The sequence below is a fragment of the Cyanistes caeruleus genome, chromosome Z, assembly GCF_971803275.1.
Source record: "Cyanistes caeruleus chromosome Z, bCyaCae1.hap1.1, whole genome shotgun sequence".
Taxonomy (NCBI): domain Eukaryota; kingdom Metazoa; phylum Chordata; class Aves; order Passeriformes; family Paridae; genus Cyanistes; species Cyanistes caeruleus.
In genome coordinates, this window is record NC_141732.1 from 27,320,059 (window position 1) to 27,345,908 (window position 25,850).

At 46.4% G+C, this 25,850-nt stretch overlaps 1 long non-coding RNA gene across 1 annotated transcript; it reads left to right on the top strand.

Annotated features, from left to right (window-relative positions):
- The first annotated feature begins 3,994 nt into the window (after positions 1 to 3,994).
- Positions 3,995 to 23,197, top strand: LOC147648252 (uncharacterized). Its single transcript, XR_015280473.1, has 4 exons — positions 3,995 to 4,385; positions 12,114 to 12,313; positions 14,839 to 16,601; positions 18,373 to 23,197. It is a non-coding gene; the product is annotated as an uncharacterized LOC147648252 (long non-coding RNA).
- The last annotated feature ends 2,653 nt before the right edge of the window (positions 23,198 to 25,850 follow it).

Genomic DNA, 25,850 nt, shown 5'->3' on the forward strand with positions numbered 1-25,850 from the left:
CCCAAGCTCTGCCCTGAAGGTCACCCTACGGCATCCCCAAGTGCCGGTGCCAGAAGAGCCCCCTTCGTTCTCCCACCGGTTGTCATTACTGGCTCAAAAGCACCGCCCAGCTCAGGTAGGAGAAACAGCCCGTGGCACAGTGGGTGCCTGCCCTGCCCAGCCAGGGCTCTCTGCCACAGCAGCAGCAGCAGCAGCAGCAGCAGCGCTTGCCTTGGCTTTACCTGGGAAGCCAGAAGCCTCTGTAAAACTTCAGTGTTCACATCACTGGGAGGAAAGGGATCATGGCCTATTTTAAAATTTTGCATTTCCATTTCCAATCAGATGAAACTGAGATCTTCAGACAGAAGATTGGTTGCTGATTGCAGCCAGGCTGGAAGATCTCCTTCAGAACCATACATAGTACCATCTAATGGGTGTCATCAACACGTTTGAAGTTTGTTTTAAAGACTTGGATTTCAATTCCTTTCCACATTTATTATTTTTCCTTTGGGCAGCTGGGGATAGAGCTCAGGAGAAATAAGGTTCTAAATGACAACTTACTCCCTGTCCCTCATGCCCCTGTCTGTCTGCAGAGCAGCACACCAGCAGCAGAACCTCCTGTGGCTCACTCTGTGCCTCCAGAGGCTAAAGGGGAGCCAAAGGACAACAATCCCGCACGTGTTGTCAGTCCAGGGCCTGAGCATCCTGAACCAGTAAGGGGTAGCTTTGGTTGGTCCAGTGCAAAGCTCTGGCGCAGTGCAGAGCTGCAAGCTTCTGATCAGGCAGCATTTGCCCTTAGTGGCTGAAGATGCTGAGGGCTGGAGTCCTGCCATGACCTGGCTCTTCAGCCCTGCCACTGACACGTGGGAAGTGCGGTCTGAACTTTCACATGCAGAGAGGGCTCAAGCACCCGCTCCTTTTTCCCCCTGCGTGTCCCTGCAGAGGAACATCTTTCATGCAGTTACAGAAGCTCAGTGTGCTCAGTTCCTGATGAACGTGTGATGCAAAGGGCCTTGTTAAGAAGGTCAGAAGCACAGGCAATATATTAGAAAGTCAGAAGAATTATCATTCTTATAGACCAAGATAGCCAAATCATTCCCTGCATATATTCTCCTCAAATTCTTTCAGTCGTCTACTCTCCTAGGTCATGTTTGTTCTGCTGCTTTGAATGAACTGATTGTACTCGATTCGTACCAAAGGCTGGGGCTAGAACTGCTTGGCACTGATAATGAACCAGCCTTAGACATTAACAAAGACCATGGGAATAGAGCCTGTAGGCCGGACGCTAGCAAGCCTGTACATACATGGTTATGCTTCCAGAGTGTTCTTAGTTCTCTCCCCGGATTGGTTGTTGTTTGTTGCATTAGTTTTCATATTCCTAATCCTGGATTGTCATTGGAACCCTGCCTTCAGAGCTACCCTCAGATCTTCCGTATATATACACCATTGTAGCCACCCCTTTCTCACCTTTTATGGTGGACTGTGTGTTCGCCTTTTGTTTTTGTTATTTTGCCATTAAAGCGGTTTTATTTTTGGGTCACCCAATCATGCCTATCTTTTTACTTGCCACACTTCTCTCAGCTGGCCTGGGACCGAGGTCGCAAAAGCTGAAATGTGACACCAAAGCACAAGATGTAGAATCATCTAAACTGAACACAGAAGCAAACTACCTCTGTCAGACCACCTTCACCTTCTAGATCACTCTCTAGATGTACATTGAGGTGTTGGAATGATTATTGCACAAGATTCCCTTTCTGGCTGTAGGCTCTGGAGCTCCTATCTCTGAGTTCACCCAGGGCTGTGTCCCTAACAATTCCTGGTACTATCTGCAGTTTTCCTTGGGCAGGCACAATGGTCTAAGTGAAAACCCAGCCAATGGCACAACTCTCTAGTTTTCAAGGAAAAGACAAGATGTAAAAGTCACAAACCATTTCTCCTGGTTTGCTGCAAGAGTCTTGCTGCACACACATTGTTGAAAGCCAAGAGAAGCTGCACTTGGTGGCACATCTTGTGGCAGAAGCGCAACCTAGCTGTCCAGTAAAGAGAAGAGCTTGAAAAGAACAAACATGACTGTGGAAAAGATTCTTGGAAACTGAGAGAGCTTTCCCACAGTGAAATAAAAACAGAAAGAAACAATCCAGGATGTTCATATGTAGGAATTCCTTTCTTTATAAGCTCCCCTTTTCCATGTTGCACAAGTTCTAAATCACATTAATTCCAAATTCACCTTACCTCTAAAACCTATGACATTGCAAGTTTTAGGCACTCTATCATTAGCTACGCACACTTTGCTTTTCCTTGTTTTTCTTTGAAAGCAATGCTGGAACCACAAGAAACGTGCAAATGTAAGACCTTAGAGTACAGTTCTTTGCTCAAGTGTGAGTTCTAGAGACAGGGAATAAGCTCTGATAGTATTTTACCCTCAGCAGGGACAATACACAGCAACAACCGAGGTGATTTGTGTGACATTGTGCAGAAGTCAAGACTCTTTGTCTTGGATTAGCATGGCAAAGTTACCATGTTTAAAGAGACTTGGGATCCAGCCTCTTTTGGTTTTCTACCTGTGTCAACAACCAGCAGGAGAAATGAACCAGCCAGCAGTTTCTTTGCAGACAGGCCCTTTGCTCCAGTGTGAAAGTGCTGGACTGGCAAGGGAGGAGGGACGTGGGGGAGAGCTGAGCTGCTCTATTGGATTGGCATCCAAACTGCAGCAAGAGTAGCAGTTGAATTCTTTTCTTTGAATCCTATCCGCAGTCTCAGATTTTCACGCAGAACCGCACAAGAAAACATCAACAGCTCCGGTGCCGAGGGCACGGTGCCGCGCACAGCCCCACCTCCCCACCCTGAGCCGTCGGGAGAGCAGCACTGTCCCGCAGGGGCTGCATTTCTCCCTTCTCATCCACTCCTCTGCCCTCCCTCATGGCTGGCTCTGCCTGGCACTGGCAGGCTCCTCATTCAACACTTCCTAATGCTCCAGGGGAAAGTCCGGACAGCGCTTTGCTTGTGAGGAAGAGATGGCAGTATGGGGGGTGAGTAGGCGGGATGAGGTCCAGGGGATGCGAGCATCAGGGGAAAGTTTCAGGTTGCCGGAAATAAAAGTTATAGTGTAGTGAAGAAGAAGCTAAACGAGACGGTGGATATGGCCATGGAGGAAGAAAGAGCTGCTCCATGATTCCATCAGAGCCTGCTTTGGCCTGGCAACGAAGTGGCCAGTGCTGCCCTGGGGCGAGCGGGGCTCGGCCAGGGGCCCTGTGGGGCAGGGTGGGTTCAGCGCAGGGAACAGAGCATCCCAGGATGGGTGAGCATTTCCAGACCCCTGGCACAGCACCAGCTCCACTCTCAGCATCGTGGTCTTCCTGCAGCCCTATGGCATCCACGTGACCCTGGAGATTGAGCTGCTGGACAAGATATCCGCTGGATTCTGTGGTGTTCATCTCCTGGAATGGTTTGAGCTCCACAACAACTTCTTGTTGGTGATGAAGCAGTGCCAGGACCTATTTGATTTCATTCTGGTGTGGGAGATCCTATCAGAAGAGCTGGGTGGTGCAGGAGCTGCTCTGCCAGGTGCTGGAGGACATGTGGTGTTATAAGTGTCATAAGAAATCTAATTGTTGTAACATGTTGATTAATTGTTGATGTCTGGGTTATAAGTTACTAATTATTCAATAGAAAATGTTCCTAGTCGTTAGTTAACATTTGTTGTTAGGGAGTTTGTGTTCTCGTGGGTTTAGAAGGGAAGTGGACAAAGTCCGGTGATTGGTGTGGGGGCAGTCAAGTGGAGATGGGATGGTGCAGGGCTGGTGGGGTATTGCGCGGTGGTAAGTTAAAAGAACACTCCAGAACATGATGTGCCAGGGGTGATGTCTGCACCAGAAACAACCATTGGTGGAAAAGCCAACCAATCACTCGACGCCCTGGGGGAATGATTGGTCTGGAGTGCACCACGCTAAAGACCAATGACAGCCCGGGAAATGGACCAATCAGAGGGCAGATTGAAAATGGACCAATCATGGACAAGGGGGGATCTATAAAAGGAGCATCGAGCTTCCACTTGGGGTCCTCCTGCAGAGTTTGATTTAAGGGAGAGTGTTTGGCATTGCTATTGCAGAGTTCAGGCTTGTCATGGGCTCTGCCCTCTGTTGGTGTTTTCCTGTAGTTTGGTTAATAAAGGGTTTGCCTTTGTTTTTCTACTCAAAAGTCTGAGCCCATTTATAACAATTTTTGGGAACTCGTCTGGAACTATCATGCCGGGGAGCAGTCTCGGCATAGGACGGATTTGGGTGCGCATGTATTTTTTGTCCCCCTGGACTACATCGAGACCGTGGAAGGGACAGCTGATAGGACCCGAAGACCAGCAGAGGCACAGCAACCCCACCTCGAGAGGGAGCGAGGCCCACGACACACAGGTTGGTGTGGTGGGTGGGGTCTGAGGGGAAGGGGCTGTGAAGTGAGTGTGAGTGTGAGTGAGACGGGGGCTGTAATAGAGACTCCAGAAGCAAGTGGGGCCTGCTAGCACCGCGTTTCCGGACTCCCGCGAGTGGGCTGACCGAGAACAGAGGGAAGCAATTGAGATTGAGTGAGTGGACTCCTAGAATCTCAATTTAAAAATCCTGTTTAGGGGATTTTTAGGGAGCTCGTGGGAGACAGGTAGTACCTTCCCTTACACCAGCCTTACTCGCAAAGGCTCCTGTCCTCCCAAAAGGAGGCTTGTGAGGTGGAGTTGATCTTATCCAGAACCCTCACCCCCTGAGCTAGGAATCCCAAAGAGGGGGTTGGGAAGGGGAAGTCCCCTCTGAACTAGGAACCCAAGAGGGACTGGAGGGAGGAAGGACTGGGGTGGGCAGGGGTGATTGCCTGGAAACCAACCAAAGGGAGGATTTGTTGTCCAGGGAATTAGGACCCCAGAGGTAGGAGGGGTATCTATATCTATATCTATATCTATACTTGATGTTTTTATTTATAGTTTGTTTAAAATTTCTAGTTTGGTCATAATTTGGTCATTTATATTTTTTTTGTGATTTATTCTCGCTCGTTTAATGTCCATTTTATCTGTGGGAGATTTGGCTTGTGTTTGGAAGTTTTACTAGGAATTTGCTGTTAGTCTGTGGTTTTCAGGTTTTCTTGTATAGCAGCGGGTCCTTGGAGAGTGCAGTTCTGGGGTGAAGGCTAGCCAAGAGTCCCCAGATCACTTCTCAAGAGAGCCATTTGAGATGGTACGGGGCTGGCGGGGCGGCCATTTCAGATCATAATGGGCTGGCGGGGCGGCCATTTTGGACTGTAACGGGTCATTTGAGGCATCCATTTTAAGCTGAGCGGTCATATTGAATAGGATAGTTATTTAATTCATAGGAATTTCCTCATCTTTAGCTGCTAATCATAAATACCCATATTTATTGTTACAATGGTTTTAATTGGATAGATATCACTGTTTTTATTTCACTCTCTTCAATTGTTTCATTTGGGTTTCATTCCATTTTTATTTTAGTCACAATTTCCATTGTCTGCCATTTTGTTTTTGACAGACATATTTATTTTATTTTCCCATGCTATTTTAATTAATATTTCAATTGTCTGCCATTAATTTTTTTTTTTGACACCCATATTTATTTAGTTTCCCAAACTATTTTAATTACTATTTCCATTGTTGGCCATTCTGTCTTTGACCGCCATATTTATTTTTGTTTCCCATACTATTTTAACAACTACTTCAATTGTTGGCCTTTCTGCTTTTGAATGTTTTAATTAATCTGTTTTGCTACCCTCTTACCCTTATTTCAGGTGATCACCTGCAGCTGGCATTCCAGTTGTTGTTAACATTCGGGTGTGTTTGATAAGTTGCGCTGTAGCCATTTCCAAAGTGGATTTCTTTAAACTAATGTTTAGAATATCATATTTACTCTTGTTTAAGTGTTTTCTTATTTAGTTTTCCTATTAATCTCTGATCTAGGTAGACCGTAATACCGTTGGATTTATATTACATTCATTATTTCTTCTGGATTTTGTTGTATTCATTGAAAGTAATAGTTGAGTTTCAATAGTAAAAGACAATGGGACAGTGTGTAGGAAAAAAGGTCAGAAAGGAAAACGAAAGAACACCCCTAAGGAAGTAGGTGCTAATAGTCCCCTGGGGGAAATGTTGAACAGGTGGGAAAAAGAAGATATTTTAAAGGGCCTAAATAAAATAAAAATGATAAAGTATTGTACTGAAATATGGGCAATGGAAAGCATTTCAGAGGGCTCTGTCTATTGGCCTTGGTATGGCTGCAAGGAAAAATGGTTATGCTTGGCATTAAATAAACATGTCAGTTTAAAAGAGGTTCCAGATGAAGAAGAAGCAAAATATGCATCCTGTTGGCTTGAGAAAGTTGAGACAGAGAAAAGTGTGTAGGTATTTCAAGTATCTGAAGGGTCAGGTAGGGAAGAAGGAGGAAAAGTTGAAAAGAAGTGGAACCCCCTAGATAACCTCCCACCACCTCCTCCCCCAACTCCACCTGTTATCCATCATCCTCCTCCTCTGCCATTAGCACCTTACCCCATCTTGCCTTCAGTTCCCACTAAGTCCCTATCCATACCCTCATGTCCTCCTTCTGAACCTGTTCTTCCTACCTGCCCCACGAATCTTAATTCACCTTGCACTTCCCCAACACCACACACATCCTCCTCAGAACCACCTTTAAGACTCCAGGTTCCCACAGCCTCCCCTGTGTCTCGTCCAATTATTTCTGTAATCCCAGCTGCATCTTCAAACCCTCACCTAAGTCATCAGATATTCCTGTACCTATCCTTGCCCCCAACAGCCTCCAGAATATCCCTTTCTCTTTCTCCCCCATAACTCCAAAATGTGTTGGAGAGAGGATGGGGTTAAAAGAAAGACTAGGGACAGAAATGGAAAGGGAGTGTGCACAAGGGGGAGAGAGTACATATGGTTGTGACAGACAGAGTGAGAATGAAAAAGGCCAACAAGGTACAATACCAGATTCCAGGCTGAGAAAAACAGGAGTAAAAAAGAGAGATCTGAAAGGTTGTTTCCATTGACAGAAGTACCTATGTGGGGTGCTAGAGGGGGAATAGGGTTTGTAGATGCCCCACTGACCGCCTCTGAGCTGAGACATTATAAAAAGGAAATAAAAGCCCTATTGGAAGATCCAGTTGAGGTACCGAATCAACTGGATCAATTCTTGGGTCCAAGCATGTATACCTGGGAAGAATTAAATTCAATACTGGGTATACTTTTCTCCCTAGAGGAGAATCAATTAATTCAGGCAGCTGCAATGAGGATTTGGGAAAGAGAGAATCAAATTGTTCCTAGAGGAGAGGAAAAAGTGCCTAATAACCAACCGGGATGGGATCCCAACGAGGAAGAAGGATGGAGGAATATGAGGGACTATAGAACACTGATGATACGAGGAATAGGAGAGGCAGTTGCCAGAGCAAATAATGCCAAGCTAGTGTTTGATAGTCACCAGGAGAAAGATGAAAGACGCAGCACTTGGCTCGAAAGATTGAAAAGGAATTTTCAATTATACTCTAGTGTTGATCCAGAGAGTCCAGAAGGACAGGTATTGGAAAGAATACAGTTTGTAGCTAAAGCCAGGGTAGACATCAGAAGAAAACTGGAAAAAATTGAGTAACTGGCAGGAGAAGGGCCTTAATGAGTTCTTGAGGGAGGTGCAAAAAGTATGCTTGTCGTTCTGATTGGGAACGGCGATAAAGAACGACATGGACTCTCAAGGGAGTCACAACAGGAGAATCTCTCTAGTTTATTGCTCTAGCTTGTCTTATAGACAGATACGTGGAAAAGTACAGAAAGGAAACTCTTATTGGTTAGCAAAGTGCTACATCACCATCATTGGTCAGTGGGGCTCACTACTCCCCTGACTCTCTCCTGCAAGGAAAACAAGAGGACAGACAAACAGCACCTGGCAATTGTTTTCTGTCTCTGAGGATTGTTTTGAAATCCTCCTATGAATTTCCCAGGCTAGCTTCTCAGGCAGGACTGAGAGGCCATGGGCCTGCAGTTTCTGCAGCTCCCTGCAGCCTGTTCCAAAGCTAGCATCCATATATGCTTAAGAAGGGAGGTGGAGAAAATCAAGGCAAAAGCTAAAATCATGATAGCAGTGGCAAAGCAAAGTATGGGGGTTGATAAAAATGAGCCAGTGAAAGAGGAGAAAGGGGGATTGAAAAGATGGGCAGAGGGGAAGAAAGAAGGAGATGGAGAGAGACAATCCCTGTGGGCGGATATGGTTTGTTATTGCTGTAATGAGAAGGGTCATAGCAAGAGGTTTTGTAAGAAGAGAGAGCAAGATGAAAGTATAGCCAAAGAACAAGATACCTTGGAAAAGATTTTGAGGGGAGACGATAAGGGGTGTCAGGGGCTCTATGCTCTATGGGACGGGATTGAACATCAGAGGGAGCCCATGGTAAAGATGGAAATTGTCCCTCAGAGCGAAGAACAGGAATTTTCAGTTGACACTGGGTCAGATAGATCAAGTATTTCTGAGATTCCAAGGGGGTATAAATTAAGTAATTGCAGATGTAAAGTGAATGGTGCAGAAAATGAACCATTTGAAGTATTTCTTGTAGAAAAGGTGAAAGTAAAAGGGAGTTTCTGGGAGGGGTGTGCAGATTTGTTGTATGTGCTGGACATAGGGTGCAATCTTTTGAGCCGTGACTTCCAAGTGCAGCTACAAATAGGAGTGGTAGCAGAGGGACGACGTATGGTAGCCAGGATGTTGGTACTGAGAAATGAAGATGAAAAAGGGGTAAATCCCAAGGTGTGGGCAGAAAAAGGATGTCATGGACTATTAAATATTTCCCCCATAGAGATTAAAATGAAATACTACCCATCAGGGTGAGACAATATCCAATATCAGCAGAAGGAAAACGAGGGTTAAGTACAGTGATTAAGGAGTTAGTTGAAGGGGGAATATTAGAACCATGTATGTCACCAGATAACACATCAATTTTATCAGTCAGGAAACGTGATGGTACATATGGGTTAGTGCAAGATTTGAGAGAGTTTAATGAACAAACTGTCACCAGGTACGCGGTGGTGGCTAATCCATATCATTTATTAAATAAAGTGCCATCAGAACAGGCATGTTTCAGCGTCATTGATCTGAAGGATGCCTTTTGGTCCTGCCCCTTAGAGAAGGAAAGCAGGAAGTGGTTTGCATTTGAATGGGCAGACGAGGAAACAGGCCGGAAACAACAGTTGCAATGGACCCAGCAACCCCAGGGATTTACGGAATCTCCCAATTGATTTGGACAAGTCTTAGAGGAACTAATGAAATGGTCTGGGCTCAGTAAAGGAACAAGTCCTACAGTATGTAGATGATCTCTTGGTTTCAGGGAAATCAAAAGAAGAGGTCCAAAATATGACAGTGAGTTTACTAAATTTCTTGGGGGAGAAAGGTTTGAGAGTGTCAAAAAAGAAACTACCATTTGTTGAACCTGAAGCAAAATATTTAGGGCATTTCACTGGAAAAGGATACGGAAAGTTAGATCCAAACCGAGTCCAAGGGATATTATAATTATCGGCACCAAAGACCAAAACGGATATAAGGAAATTATTGGGGCTAATTGGATCTTGCAAATTGTGGATAGAAGATCATACTAAATTAGTTAAATTCTTATATGATAAATTGGTAGGGGGTGAACCTATCACTTGGCTTGAGGACGATGAAAAGAAGTTCCTGAAATAGAAAGCAAGATTGGCTAGTGCCCTTGTATTGAGCTTGCCAGATCTAAGTCGATGATTTGAACCATTTGTTAATACTGAAGAGGGAATAGCCTATGGTGTCCTGGTACAGGAGTGGGGTGGGCTTATGAAGCCTGTGGCTTATGTGTCAAAATTATTGGATGCTGTGGTTAGAGAGTGGCCAAATTGTCTCCAAGCCATAGCCACGACAGCAGCCCTCATAAAAGAGAGTTGGAAACTAACGTTTGGGAGCAAAATCCAAGTGTATACCCCACATGATTTGAAAGCCATTCTAAGCAAAAGGGCTGGTCACTGGACATCAGATAATAGACTCTCAAAATATGAATTAATTTGGCATAATAGTGAAAGCCTCGGATTAGCAATTTACAAAAATTCAGAATCCATCGCAGTTCCCGTATGGAAGACCAACAGAAGAGGAGTCAGAGCACTGGTGCCTTGAGATCATTGATTTACAGACCAAGGTCAGAGAAGACCTTCTGGAGCATCCGTTAACCAAAGGGGAAATTCTTTTTGTGGACGGTTCATCCAAAGTAGTAAATGGAACAAGAATGTTGGGATACGCCATCATTGGCGGGTGTAACATGACTGTTACAGAGAAAGGAAAGCTCCCTGATAGTTGGTCTGCACAGTGCTGCGAGAGCTAGGCACTGTTAAAAGGATGGAAACGGCTTAATCGAAAGAGTGGACCTATCTCTGCAGACTCCAGATATGCTGAGGGGGTGGTACACACCTTTGGGAAAATTTGGACTGAAAGAGGCTTTGTAAGTTGCAAAGGGAAATCGTGAATTCATGAGGGTTTAATTAAAGCTGTGCTGGAAGCTTTGATGGGGCCAGAGGAGATAGCAGTAGTCCACGTGAAAGGACATCAGAAAGGAGATTCAGTGAGAATAAAAGGAAATCACTTAGCTGACCAAGTAGCCAAGGCAGTTGCTTTAGAGAACACCAGCAAAATACTACAGCTGGTAGAAGTGGGGGGTAAGGATGATAGAAACAAAGAAGATGAGGGAGTTCCGATATTCAGTGAAAAAGAGCAAGAAGAATTATAAAAGCATGGTGCTGTTAAAAATGAAAAAGGGGAATGGAGGATGCTGCATGGGAGGCAAGTACTAAACAAACCACTGGCTCAGAAGGTGTTAGAGAGCCTCCATGCTTCAACCCATTGGGGGACCCAAGCGTTAATGATCCCTTTGTACGGACTTATGCCTCTATTGGAGTATTTGAAGTCCTTAGAGCTATAACTCGAGAATGCACGATCTGCTAACGGGTAAACCAAAAGGTAATGGAGAAATTTCCTCAAGAGGGAAGAGAATTGGCTAGAAGACCCTTCCAAAATATGAAGCTAGATTATAGTGAACTTCCCCAGGTACAAAGATTCAAATATCTATTGGTTATAATTGATCATCTAACTCATAACCACCAAGGCAACAGCAGAAGTCTTTAATAAATTCCTTTTGGAACAATTTATACCAAGGTATGGACTAATAAATACTATAGATTTAGATTGATGTCCACATTTTATGTCAAAAATCCTCCATCAAATAACAGCTGCCCTAAATATGGCTTGGAGACTCCATACCCCCTGGAGGCCACAAAGTTCTGGACGGGAACGTTGAGGGAATCAATCAAACACTAAAAATAGCCCTCATGAAATTAACAGAAGAGACAAAAATCAATTCACTTAAGTATCTTCCTCTTGCTTTAACGAGGGTAAGGACAAAACCTAGAGCAGATATGGGGGTTTCCCCATACAAGATGATGTTTGGTCTACCATTCCTGACCACTCCGGGTACCATTGGAACATATGAGGAGTGTAATATACGTACAGAAAATACAATAATATAAATAATATATAATATAAATACAGGCAGTGGCTAACACCTTGGAAGAATTAGGGGAGAAAGGATAACTCCCTCAAACCACCCCCTCTGATTTTAAAGTACATGAATTTAAACCTGGAGATTGGGTCCTGATTAAAACATGGAGAGAACAAGCATTAATTCCAAGATGGGAAGGTCCCTTCTGAGTTTTGCTAATCACTGAAACAGTGACCCAAACACACGAAAAGGGATGGACACATGTCACCAGAGTCAAAGGACCAGTCCCTGCTCCTAAGGAACCAGCTTCTACTCCCACAGAATGGACAACAACAAAAGTGTCAGACACCAAGCTCATTTGAAAGAAGAAATTTCCAAATCAACCTCCTGGGAACAGGAAATAATAAGAGTCTGTTTTAAAAGTTGCAACTATGAGCCACACTAATTATTTAACTCTATTTAAATATTCAACCCTTGTTGAATGTATTTAAAATATATTAAGTTTTAACTGTATATAATCTATTTAAAGAAATTGTCTAACGTATGAGAATGTACGAGGTTGAAGGTTCCTCGTTAACCTCTGGTATTTCTTGTTGCAGATGCCAAGATCCTAAGAAGCAGATAGAGCATTCTCCCACACATCTAGCAATCAGGCCCTAAAAGAAACAAGCAAATGGATACAAAAGGGAAAATGACAAGCTCCTGCAACAAAGAAGTAAAATAGTAGCTGGCAAGGAGTGCCAAAAGAAGGGAGGCATGACTGGATCAGGATACACTTCTTGCCACAGAAAGAGCCACAGCTGAGAAAGTGAGGCATGGGTGGGAAAGTGACCTGTACCAGACTCCTGCTGGTATTTCTCCTCTTACAAGTAATGGTCCAGAGAGAAGAAGCGGCTCCCTGTGATAAGTGCTACTACCCCACATATGCAGGAGACTCTTGGACTGCCGTCCTCAGAGTACATACTAACCCAAACCTCAATTGTATCAACTTTTTAGAACTGACTATTGTAATGAGGATGGGAAAATGTATTGGCTGTCCGAAAAGGTAGGGAACATGAAATGAAAATTGTTGGGGGAATGCTCTATGAAGGAGAACTGGATTTGTTCAGAGAAAAAGCCTATTGCAAGTGGTACTGCCAAAGGAGTTTATAAGCCAGACTGGATCAAAGATAGAGAGGGGAGAGGGATAATAAAGCAGGGACCTGGGATACAGGTACCATAGTGGGGAAAACCTATTCTTGGATTTGGCAGAGAGAATAAGCCGTGAGTTTAACATTACTAACTTTTGGATTTGTGGTGACACCCAAATGGCCGAAATCTGGCCATGGAAAGGAATGCCTTTGAGCCTACAGAATTTACTATGGGTATTAGAAAAAGGAGAATCCACACCAGATAAAAGACCAGAAGAGGAAGTCTGGAGCTTGCGATCTGATGCCATTGGTGAGGAGTGTACATGGAGAAGAGGCCCTAAATTCACTTTTTCTGTAGGTGAGCTGCCTTGGAAACAGTATCTAGGAATGAATGATACCCATAACCGGTGGAAGAAAATACTGATAATTGTTGGAGGTGCCCTAATCAGTGTCTGTTGCCTCTGTTGGTGTTTTTCTGTAGTTTGGTTAATAAAGGGCTTGACTTTGTTTTTCCACCCAAAAACTCTGAGCCCGTTTATAGCAATGGCACGGCAGCAGCTGTGACATGCTGCCCAGGGACATCCAACCCAACAAATCCTCCTCAACCTGGCCACCAGACAGGCCCAACTGATTGACTTGGGCTGTGGCACCCACCTGCAAGTCTAGACACAATTTGCAGGTGAGCTCATGTAGGGCCATGCTCCTGGTCCTGGCACCTCATGGCCCAACCTGGGTGTGGCACTGGAGATTCCCCCTTTTGCTGCCAGTCATGGGCACACCCAGGAGCCACAGAGATCTGCCTGTAATTGACAGAAGGAAAGAAGGAAAGTTCAGGAGCATCATTCCCTATTTTCTCACTGCTCAAACAGTGTTCATCTCCCTCATAAAGACAAAATGCAGTTTTTCTGTGCATTGATAGCAGCTTATTGCACCTACTGAGCTGAGAGGCTTTTTGCCCTGCTGCTGTGCTACAGGCCGAGGTAGCAGCATTATCTAACACAGCGATACAGAGAGGGACCTAAAGCAATGGACTTTGTGCCACTTCATCTCAAAAGTCAAAACTCTCAGCAGACACAGATGGAAGAGACTCTCACACTCCCTGTTTGCTGTGTTGATGCACACCTGGCTGGCACAGCTTTTCCTGATGGAGAATAACAGCAAGGGACAGCTCCCTCCCACCCATGCAGCCCAGAGATCTGCAGGACAGCATCAGCCCCTGGCTTTGTAAGTGGCCAGTTCTGCTGGGATGGAAGCCAACCAGCAAATCCTCACTGACTTCAGTGACAGCAGCAGCAGTGCCTGCATGTGATCCCCAGGTCTGGAGCCTGGCTGGACAAAGGATGTACACAGCACACTGCCCCTGAAGGACGTGATTTTGGAAACAACCACCTGCCACTGTCCGCTGTTGTTTGCAGTAGGGTCACAGGGGCCACCCTCAAAGCCACCTGGGACAGCAGATGACAGGCCCTGGTCTCTGGGAAAAAACATGGGGCAGAGAACTCAGTCTCCAGATGAAGTTTCCAGATTCAAGAGGCTGCAGTGAGCAGCCACCTCAAAGGGCAGACAAATGAGGCTCTCCTGTACTGTGGTGGTCAACAGCTGGCCTGAAGGCCTCACAATTATAATGAGTCCCTGTTCTGTAAGTGAAAGGTGTGTGTTTATGTAAGTGCCTCGATTATGTCACTTGACCAGTGGGAGCTGTTGGAGACCCGGCCTAGAGCACTGGGGACAGAGCAGCTCTTGCCTGGCTGACCGGGTGGCAACCGGTTCAGCCAGTGGGGATTGCCCGTGCAGTCCTTCTGATCTATATAAAGAGAGCTGAACTCAGTGAAAGGTGGCTGCTGTGCATGAACCCAGCGTGTCTTGTCGCTTGTGTGTCTCCCAGACTGCGACAACTGGTGACCACTGGAAGTGATACAGGAGCTGTCAGGGGTGGAGCGGGGAGACAGAAGGGGCAGAGAAGAAAGACAGCTGGAAAGACCTGCCTGCAGCATCTGGGCTGAGCAGAGCTGTGGGATAGACACGGGGCATCTGGGAAAAGCTGCTGGCAGCATTTGAGCTGTGAAGAGTGGTGGGACAGCCGTGGCACAGAGGGGAAAAGCTGCCCACAGCCTTAGAGCTACTAACAATGCTGTAGAGTGCCATGCTTGGTCAACACCTCTCCTTTCTGTTTTTTCCTTTTTTGTAATTGCAGGACATCAGCAGCATGGGTGCATGGGTGCATGGGCTTTGGCACCTGCAGAAAAGCCTGAAGCGGCACCTGGCTGCTCCGATGAGGTTCCTTGCCCCAGTGAGGCAGTGCCTGGTGATGGAGTGGGGTTTGTCGCCGCTCCGTGCTCTGCCACACCTCCGTGCCCTGCCTCCAAGTGCTGCAGAGAGGTGCTTACTGCTGGGCAATGTGGGACCATGTCCAGCTGCGGTCAAGCCCTGGCCACTTCCAAGCTGCTTCTGTTGTGGAGCTGTGCTCCACAGCCTTGATGAGCAGGCATTCTGTGAGCATGCCTGGCTGTGCTGGCCGCGCATTTTCTATGGAGAAAGAGCATCCTGCAGCTGCTTCAAACGCACCTGTGCAGCATCACAACAGCGCTCGCCTGAGACACACGTGTCATTAGAAGCATCTGGTGCCCAGTGAAGCGTCATACCCAGAAATAATGGTGGACCACAGAGTCCTGATGTTGCCGCTGCTGTTGCAGCAGACACGCTGCTATCACCGGAGATGGAGCTACCTCTGGAAAATAGAGCGGCAAGGGACGCCAGGGATACAACCAGAGAGAGCCAGAGCCACCGTCCCCTTGGTTAGCCCTGAGATGTCACCGCCATCACTGCACTGCCAACAGCCCTGCCTGATCCTGTAAGCATCTGGCAAAAGGTGAAGCAGGCAGCTATTGTGAGTGGGGAAAGTGAAGGAGCAGAAAAAATGGATGTGCCCGTGTCAGGGGGCTGGGAGCCAGAGGACGGGACAATTGCTGCATCTCCCGTAGTAAGAGGCAGTGGAAATCTACCAGGGAAATGCACCCCTTTCCAATGGCTGGCACTTCCTGAGCTGCGTCAGCTGGTTGCCAAGCACGGATCAGGTTTGCCTGCCGTTGCTAATATGCTGTGCTCTTTAACAACAGAGGAAGGAACACCATTTGACATGAAGCAACTAGCCAAATGAATGTTTACAACTGTCCAATATATGCTGTTGGAATCAGCAGATGGAATGGAGACACTGCGCTGATAATCATGGAGTTAAACAATATAAAAGTTCCACTCCAAGATCCATGTTACGAGGCCGAGGTCCCTCAGCTTTTAGGACTAGCACCAGCGAGACATCCAAAACTCCAGGCCAAACTGCATCCACTAACAATGGCATGGATGAAATACTTGGGAACAAAGGCATTATTTAAAGTAGCAAATAAGACAATCCAACACAAGCGTATTCCAAAATCCAACAAGGAGTCAAAGAAGCATATCTACAATTCATGTGGAGGTTACAAGGTGTGATGGAGAAACAAATGACAAATCCTGAGGCCAGAAATGCCTTGATTTTGCAGTGAGGAAGGGGCAATGTGAACGAGGATGGTTGAAGGATTATAGAACTGCTACCAAATAAAAATCCATCACTAAATGATATGATCCCTGCCTGTTCTAATGTTGGTTCTCATTCCCACAGGATGACTTTACCAGCTGTTTCAATTGCCGCTGCTGTAAGAGTGTCACCTTGTCAGTGTTAGAAATGCAGACAGCAAAGCCACCTAAAAATGAACTGTCCCCGCAAGGCTGCCTCAGTGGGAACATGCCAGGGTCAGAGGAATATGGACATCAATTGTAACAAGGGTGGAAAACCCAGTCATTTAGCCAAGCAATGCAGATCACAATTCCATACTAACAGACATTGTCTCAAGGAGCAGGCAAAGGGAGAATCCAGCGTGAGGTCTCCTTGCCTTCCTGTGCAGGTGCCGTGGTTTTAAAGCAGTAAGTAAAAAATTACTAGAAAAGTTACTTCTTTCTTGGTGTGAGATATGGATTAGAAGAAGAGCAAAACAGGCATAAAACTTAAAAGGAATAAAGAAAGTTTATTAATAAAACTATAAGAAAACGAGAATAATACTCCCAGGAAACCCTTTTCTCCCCCACTACTCAGCCATTTTCTTATTCATCATGACAACAGAGCAACAAAAAAACTTTGGTATTTAAAACAGTCCCAATTCTTGCTAGAGTTTTCTTATTAGTCTCTGTAGAGAAACAGAAGTCTTTTTCTGCGAATCTATGGAGTTTCTCACAAGAAAACTAATTTTCTTTATAAAAAATTCTCTGATGCCAGCTGCTTGTAAATCTGCTATCCGTTGTCTTCTCTCATTTTACATCACTCTGAGGTGTGTTATGGGTCAAATGAGTCTGGGGATGTCATTTTTAAGGATGAGTTATTCAAAGGCAAAAGTTCTCTTCATTTGTCTCTGTGAGCTTCCCTGCAAACAGAAGTTTTCTCTTTGCTTCTACAAAGCCACAAATCTTCAACTATTATTTCTCCCGCTCTGTTCCAGCACCTCACTGTATCACAACCACTTCACTTTTTGCTCAAAATCCACAGTTCACTTTGAACTGCTCTATTCCTCCCAAAATACTCTGTCATGAATTAAAGCAGTTTTTTCAGAACGCTATTGTATATCTCTGTAGCTTTCACAGAAAAATATTTCAGCTTATTAAAGCGTCTCCTTATTCTTTATATCTTCTAAAGCTTAATTCTTTCCTTCACTGTCTCTGATAGTTTATAAAGTCTCTTTTTACATGTTGATTACTCTCTTTCTTTCTCTGGAAAAAAACCCATTAATCTGCCGGTCACATCTGGGTAATGAAAGGGTTAAAACCTTGTCCAGGCTCTGTAGATGGTTTTGTGATCTCTGCCGGAGCAGCAGCTGGAGCTGTCTGCGATGGAAGATTCTTCATGGTAGCTCTAGAGAGTGTGGTCACTGTCTCAGCTCGCCGCAAGTCAAGAGCGCTTTTCTTTCTCTACTCGACCATCTCTGGTGAATTCAGTCAGAGCAAAAACTGCAGCTGAGCCAGGGACCGGCCTGGCCCGGCCAGAGCCCGGGGGGAAGCTCCGCAGGCCCCATCTCTCGGCCGGGAGCCGCGGCAGGCCCAGCCCAGCCCCTGCGCGGGCCACATGGCCTGAGCAGGGGAACGGGAGGCCAGCTGGAGCTCTGCTACCTTTCCCAGCCAGAAACAAAGAGACAAAGAAATTCTCAGGCTTAGGTCTTAAGGTGGCGTTCACAGGTTGATCTCACTTTTCAATAGTCAAAACGGATGTCAATTCTTAGAAATGGCCAGTTGTTGGCCGGGAGAAAAACTCCCACCAAACAGCCTCTAGCAGTTTGGACTTCTTGAGGTGTTTCTCTTTGTTTTCTTAAATGCCAATCTATCACAGCAGCCTGTGCGAGTAGCTCACAGGGAGGAATGAAGGAGCCGCTGGAATGGATGTTTCCACCCTCATCTCAGTGACCATAAGCACCTTAAAAGTACATCAAATCCCACTTGATGCCCAGGGGCCTATCGGGAGAAGGCTGAGAGCACTCGTACTTGCAAGGTCCAGTGCCACTATGCAAGATATCGATGTACACCCTGCTCTTATTAATTCAGACTTTACCGGATAAATAAATGCTACCCCTCTATTCCACTATTGTGACTATCCCTGAAAAATACAAAATAGCCCAGCTTATCCCTTTGATGTCTTGTCTTTCAAATACAGACCCCAAGGTGAGAGGAGACCAAGGCCTCAGGTCGACCGGTGAACGAACCTCACGTATTTTGGACCCAGGTTGCTGGCGATCAGAGGCCTAACATGGTGTGTACTATCACAGTGCCGTGGGCACAGCCCTCCCAAATAAAGGTTAGTGGAATGATTGACACAGGGGCAGATGTCAGCATCATCTCTGCCCAAACTTGGCCTTCATCATGGCCCACCACAGCTGCGGGATCCACTGTTGCTGGCCTCGATGGGACCACGCAGAGCTCTTGGAGCAGTAAGCCTGTGTTGCTGAAAAGTCCAGAGGGTCAGACAGCCACCATCTGACCTTACTTCACTGCAGCACCACCTAACCTCTTGGGGAGGGATGTTTTATCTGCCTGGGGAGTCCGGGTGGGGACAGATTTTTGATGGGGCTACTGTTTGAAAGGGCTGTTTGAAATCTCATACACTAGTCCTAAAATGGTTACCTCTCAGCCTCTGTGGGTACCAAAGTGGCCCCTAGAGAAGGAAAAACGACATGCCCTGAAGTCTTTGATACAGGAGCAGCTGGTTCAAGGGCACCTAGAACCCTCCACAAGCCCTTGGAAAACCCCGGTGTTCGTCATCAAAAAGAAGTCGGGGAAATGGAGGTTGCTCCAGGACCTGAAAAAAATCAGTGTAGTCACAGAAACATGGGAGCTTTACAACCTGCTATGCCATCTCCCACAATGCTTCCTGCCAACTTGGACATTCTGACTGTGGATCTAAAAGATTGTTTCTTTCCTATTCCACTACAGCCAAATGATACCTCAAAGTCTGCCTGCACAGTGTCTTCTTTTAAGAACACTGCCCCTTTGGAGCACAATCAATGGAAAGTTCCTCCTCAAGGCATGAAAAATAGCCCTACCGTTTGCCAATGGCATGTTGCTCGGGCATTCTCATCAGTAAGGCAACAATTGCCTTACTGTTATCATTATATCATGATATGGATACCATTTTAATAGCCACTCTAACTAAGAAGATCTTTCACTAATTTGGCCAAGCCTGATATAAGCATGAAAATCATTTGGGCTGCAAGTGGCACCAGAAAAGCTTCAGCAGCAACCACCTTGGAAGTACCTTGGGCTCAAAATTATGCATCAGACTATTCAGCCCCAATCAATTCAATTCTCAACAAAAATTAAGAATTTCAGTGATGCTCAAAACTTCTTATCAAGTGGCTCAGAACCTATCTAGGACCCACCGCTCCACAATTAGTACCCTTATTTTGCCTCCTAAAGGGTGATCTTGATCTAACTTCCCTCAGGAAGCAAAAAGCCATTCTTGAAAGAGGAGAGCAGACCCTCACAAACAGACAGGTCCACCGGCTTTTCCCAGAAGTGTGTGTCACTGTGTTTATATGCACTGTTGAATTCCATCCTGCTGCAATTATTGGACAATGGGGTACTCAGTTGTCTGACCCTTTTGCATGTTTTAGAATGGATGTTCTTACCCCATCAACCAAAAAAGACAGCCCCTAGCATCTTTGTATTAATTGCCCAGCTAATCATGAGATGTCATCAAAGGTGCTTACAAGTGACTGCAAAAGATCCTTCAAAAATCATTCTTCCTATAACACAAGAAGAATTTGAATGGTGTTAGGCCAAGAGCACTGCTTTGCCAAGTGCCTTACAAAATTTCTCAGGGCAAATCTCTTACCATCTACCGAGTCATACGTCACTGCAATTAAGACCACTGCAGTATCCCTGAAACTTCTGAAGAGTAGAACTCCCTTAAAAGGTATTACTGTGTTCACTGTGTTTGCTGACGGTTTGGGAAAACCAGGAAAAGCAATTGTTCCTTGTGGAAGGAAGAAAGGGAGTGGCAAACATTAGGTCATGAAAAGGGGTCAGCTCAGTTAGCTGAGCTACATGCCATAACCGTGGCTTTTCAGCGTTTTCCCCATACTCCTTTAAACACAGTCACTGACTCTGCCGATGTTGCAGCCATTACACAGAGATTAGATCCAGCTCTATTAAAGGAAATTGACAATGCACAATTATTTGGCCTAGTCAAAACCCTGCGGCGTAGCATTCAAGCAAGAAATCGTCTTTACTACATCCTTCACATCAGAAGCCACACCAGTCTTCCAGGTTTTATTACAGAGGGCAACGCACCAGCAGATCACTTAGCTAGCCCCGCCGGCACAGCACCACAACCAGACACACTTGCCCGAGCAAAAGCCTCACACACGCCGCCTTCTTCCATCAAGGTGTTGCAGCTCCACGGAGGCAATTTATGCTGCGGAACACAGAAGCTCGTAACATAGTTAATAGCTGCCCTGACTGCCAGAGCCACACTGCTCCACCACAAAGGGGACTTAATCCCCGTGGCTTCAAAGCTTTCCAAATCTGGCAGACTGATGTCATAGATATTCCTGAATTTAGACTGCAATAGGAGCGTGTGTCAATTGATTCCTTTTCATCGGCAATCTGGGCGTCAGTACACTCAGGAGAAAAAGGTCGGGATGCCATCGCACATTGTTGATTAGCCTTTGCTGCTTTGGGCATCCCCCGTAACATCCAAAGAGAAAACCGACCTGCTTATACCTCCCAAAAAAGTAGACAATTTCTACAGCTATGGGGTGTGTCACACCAAACGGGTATTCCCCATTTATTAACTGGACAGGCTATCGTAGAACAAGCACAGGGCACTTTAAAACACATCTTAGATAAACAAAACGGGGGAATGTGTAGCACAACACGACAGAGTAGAGTAGAAAAAGCTGTTTACACCCTAAATCACTTAACAGCAGCGGAACGATCCCAGAACCCAGTAATGTTGAGTCATTTCCGGTCACAACATTTGTCTGGTGATGCCCTGTCTCCCACACCTGAAGTAATGAACAAAGACATGAATACGAATAAGTGGGAGGGCCCATGGGAACCCATTGCATTCCCTGTGTTTCACCGGACACCAGACCACGGTGGTGAGTAGCCAGGGGTGTCTGCCCTGCACCTACATGCTGCCCAGGAGACAACATCTCCCTGACCAAGCTCCAGCAGAAGTTGTGGAGCCGTGACGACTCGTGCAGTTGATCTATGGTGATCTGGGACCTTTAGAGATGACAAGTTTATTTAAGGATTTTTATCTGTTTATGACCACAAAGACTTTCTAAGGTGAGGACTTGAGTATTTAGTCGATGAGTCAAAAAGTGACTTAGACAAGTGGGTTTTTTTTCCATTCTTGAGGTTTCCCAGGATTCTAAGGTTAAACTGTTTCCTGTTCTTGGAGTTAAGCCTTAAAGTTGTAACTTTGAAGTTAGCAAGCCTGCAGCATGCTACTCTGAGAGTTTGGATCACTGGAAATGCCATTTGACAGCTCCTGGATATGACTGTCACATCACCAGGGATACAACAAGAGGTATCACTGGCTGAAAGGAACTAGGCCTGTAGGGTTAGGTGGAAGGTCCAAGTGCCCTGTTTGTCACCCTGTCTCCAAAGGGCCAGGAGACAGCATGACAGATACTGCTTTTATATTTAAAAACAAAAAGGGGGGAATGTTTGGGAGGTTTTGGCTGCCCTGCTCTTCATTGCTTTCTGGCTGGAAATGCAATTGCACTTTCTGCCTCATCCACAAGTCCACGGCTGGGCAAAACCTGGCCAATGGCCATATTGCAAAGGCAGGGTAGGCTGGAGTTGATAAAGGAAGGAGACTGTTCCCAATTCCAAACCATACCAGAACGCCCACAGGAGGGACATTTAAGAAAGAATTCAGAAGTGAATGTAGAGCCATATTGCGTGGGAGACAAGGAAAGGAATCTTGCAAGGGGCTTGGGGGTTTCTAGGATTTTTATTGCGAGTCTGCTGCTAGCTGGCATTGGAGAAAGTAATCCTGAAGTGTTCCTGGTCATGTCTTCAGCTTTTTTCAATTGCTTTGCTGCAAGTGTCCTACATTTTCATTTGAAAAGCACTCGGAGTGGAGATTTATGTGACAGGGGCCATGTGACCTGTAGAATGAAGAGGGGAAGTAATACCAGTGATACAAACACCACCAATAGGAAAGCAGCCACAGAGCCAAGTAATTTCTCTGAAGAATTTGGTCTCCAATGACTGGTGACAAGTCATGAGTTTAAGGGGAATCTAGGAAGCCCACAGTTCTGGTCAATTTAGTCTGACTAGCACACACACGTTCACTGGGCCATTTGCTAGGTCACAACCTTCTGCTGCTCAGGAAACAATCCCCACTTTTGTCTTTACTGCACAGGGAAGCTCAGGCAAAGCCCACCCACTCCCAGCTGCCCTCAAAGGCCAAAGGAACGCTCCAAAGTGCTCCCTGGCTGCCTCCAAGCACCACAATGGCTTCAGTAGGGGGTGCAAAATGTCTGTGTGACACTAAAGTGAGGAGGAACATGTGCTATTGCAGCTCATGCTGAAGCACATACACTAGAATACACTGCTCATTCTGACAAAGAATGCACAGGACGTACTCAGCAGCTTCAGGCACCTCCTTAGCAGCCTGACAGCCAGCCCTCTCCCCCAGCTCCAGCCTGGCTCTGCCAGGTGGCTTCCTGGGGGACCTCCCTGCTTCTGAGAGACAGCTCTGGCCTTCCCATTCTTTTCAGGCCAGCAACAGCATTCGTGTCTTCTAAAATTTACCAGAACAGTGAATGTCATTTTTCACAACTGGGGACTCATCTGGGAGGAGCACCTCACCTCTGAGACCACTGAGAGATCCTGAGCAGAGAAAAGGTGCGCCCTGCTGACTTCAGTAGACCTCGCTCCTTCTGGCATGAATCAGCGGCTGCAGGTAAAAACCCTGTGGATGTCATGAATAAAATCTCTCAAGAAATCCACCCCGCTTAAAATACTGTGTTTAGTTGTGTACAGGTAATGTTCTCATCCCATTTGTAAACCTTGTGCACCTTGTTTATTCTGATGGTTATTAGTAATGTTAATTACTTAGCAGTTTCTCAAGTGTTTTAAAGGTTCTTATGAGACATTCCTGTACCCTTTCCCTTACTTCCTTGCTACTCTGTAACAAAGCTGCTCCCATGGGGGCTAAATCAACAAAAGCAACCCATTAGAAAGGTATGCCACAGAAGGAGCAACTCCCATGGAGGCTGTGCCACACCAGAACAAAGAAACTCCCAGGAAGATGTGCAACCGAGTAATATGCAAACAAAGGCATGCGAGACACCAAAACAAGGAGCTAACAGGAATAAAAGGACAGGGAAACATATTCTAGCAAGCTATGATGAAAGATCATCTTCCTGCATCACCTAAGCCTGCTTAGAAACCATCTTCCTGCATCTCCATGACCTCAAGAGGACTGGAAAGGACTGACCCCCCTAGACTATGAGCCAGAACAACAGGTGTCCTGGCTACTCTCATGAGGATGGAAGCCCCAGCTCTGCAGTGTGTGCTGCAGAGCTGAATTGTGCCTCCTCCTTGGAGCTGCCAGTGTGGGAATGGCCGTGGTGCCAGCAACTCCTCGGGCCCCCCACCCCAAGAGCTGAATCCTAAGAAAGGCGTCAAACAGGAGTCTTGTCTCCTGGCCAATTTCCTTCAGTGGACAAGGAGACAGATAAAGCACAGGAGAGGGAAAATGCTCCCTAAATCACAGAATTTAGCTGCATAATTCTTGTGCATGAAGACCCGGAGAAGACAAAAGATTGTAAGTATTTTTCAGGAGAGCAGGAAGGGAGGTTGCAAGACAGCCTCTGGGGTGACTGGGACTGAGTCTCAGGGGAGGGATTGGACCCCTCTGGGGAAGGGAGACGAATGTTTCCCTGGCACAATCCACTGGGAAAACAAGATAAATGTGGGGATCCCCAAAACTTCCCCAAAACAATTTGAGGATTAAATCCAATAAATTTGGGCTTAAAGCGGCCAAATTGAAGATTAATCCAAGAAACCTGGAACATTTTTTTACAATACCCATGGGTGGATATTAACAAGTGACTTGAAAGTAAAAGGTATCTTATTGTTGTCTTGTTGTGACTAAGATGAGTGAGGGTGAGTGACAGATGTGAGAGAGTAAGGGTAAATAAATGTATGTGGTTGTTGATTGAAAGTTTGAGTTTGTTTTCTGGAGGGAGGTAGATTGTATTGTGTTGTTAAAGGAGAAAGATTTTCTGTGCTGTGGAGGGGTGAGAGTGGGGACAGGGACAATGCCACCAGAGGGTCTTGATGGGGCTGGGTCACAGTGGGGACACTTGGTGTTGATTCCCTTCCTCCCTAGGGGCTTCTGTCTTGGAGTCTCGGAATGGCAAACCAGGGCTGGGGCTTGCGGTCCAAGGGCCCCCAGAGTTCTGCCCCAAATTGGTTTTCAGTGAGACTGCCCCAGGGTGGCAGCTCTGGTCCCAGAGCAGAGTCAAGGTTATTTTTAGAAGCGACTCCCTCCTCCCAGCACTTTCTTTTCCCCTGGGCAAATGGAGCCTCTGGGGGACAGTTGCTCCTGTATGCTGTGAGCTAGCATATGGCTCGGCCAGGGCCCTGGGGAGGAGAAGCAGAAGCATTTGAGGGTTTTTTAGGGTTTTGCCCCACTGGGGCTGCAGTGGCAGCAGTGAAAAGATTTTCCTGAGGGATAGTGCCCCTGCAGCTACTCCCTGAGGAGCTGTGGCCTGCTGTGGCACTTGGAGTGGTGGATCAGCCTCAGGAGTGGAGTGGGGCTCCTGCTGGGTCGGACTCCGTAGGTCTTCCAGAGCAGCTGGGCAATGAGGTCAGGGCTCGAGGGGTACCCTGGGAATAAGTTCAGCTCTCCCCTCTCAAGTGGGGCAAGGGTGGAGGCCATCTAGATCTTGGTGCCCATAGATTGTTTAAAGTCATTTAGGGCTCTTCCCAGCCCACAGAGCCCTGCTCTGGTTTTTCCGATGCCTTCAGGTGGGCTGGTTGAGCCCCAGATGCTGGTCTGGGTTCCCCGTGTTCCGGTCCCCGCTCCAGGAACAGGGGGATCAGAGGGGCTCTCAGTAGCTCCTGGAAACCTCCTGAAGCTGTGAAACAGGCCAGGAACATGCTGTGGAGTGGGTTGTTCCCAGTGCCTACTTCAAATAGTGAAGGAGTTGGAGGAGTTCCTCTGGGACCCGAGTTTTCCGGGTCTTCTAGAGCCCCGGGCACATTTGGTTCTCTGATTTCAGGAGTGGAGACTAATGTGGAACTATCTCAGAGAGCTCTTTCTTGGCCAGATGTGCGACTGGGATGCAAAGCAGCGCCAACGTGTGGCATGAGCTCCAATCCAGGGGCACTCTGTGGCTGCAGTACTTGTTTTCCTGGGTCTCAGAAGAATTCCCTGTGTGATTGTGCTGTGAGTTTCTGCAGCGGTGGGCCGTGTCTCTGCTTAAAGTCTTGGATTTTGGGGAGAACAGCGAAGTTTAGAGAAGGGTTTGGAAGGATTCCAGGAGATGCACCCAGGGAGAGAGTGGGGAGGAAGTAAGCTCTCTTTGGTTTTTCTGGGGGGAGGTGGTGCCATCTGAAGCCTTTGATAACTTTGAGGGTAGGCTCTCAAGAAGAGGTATTAGA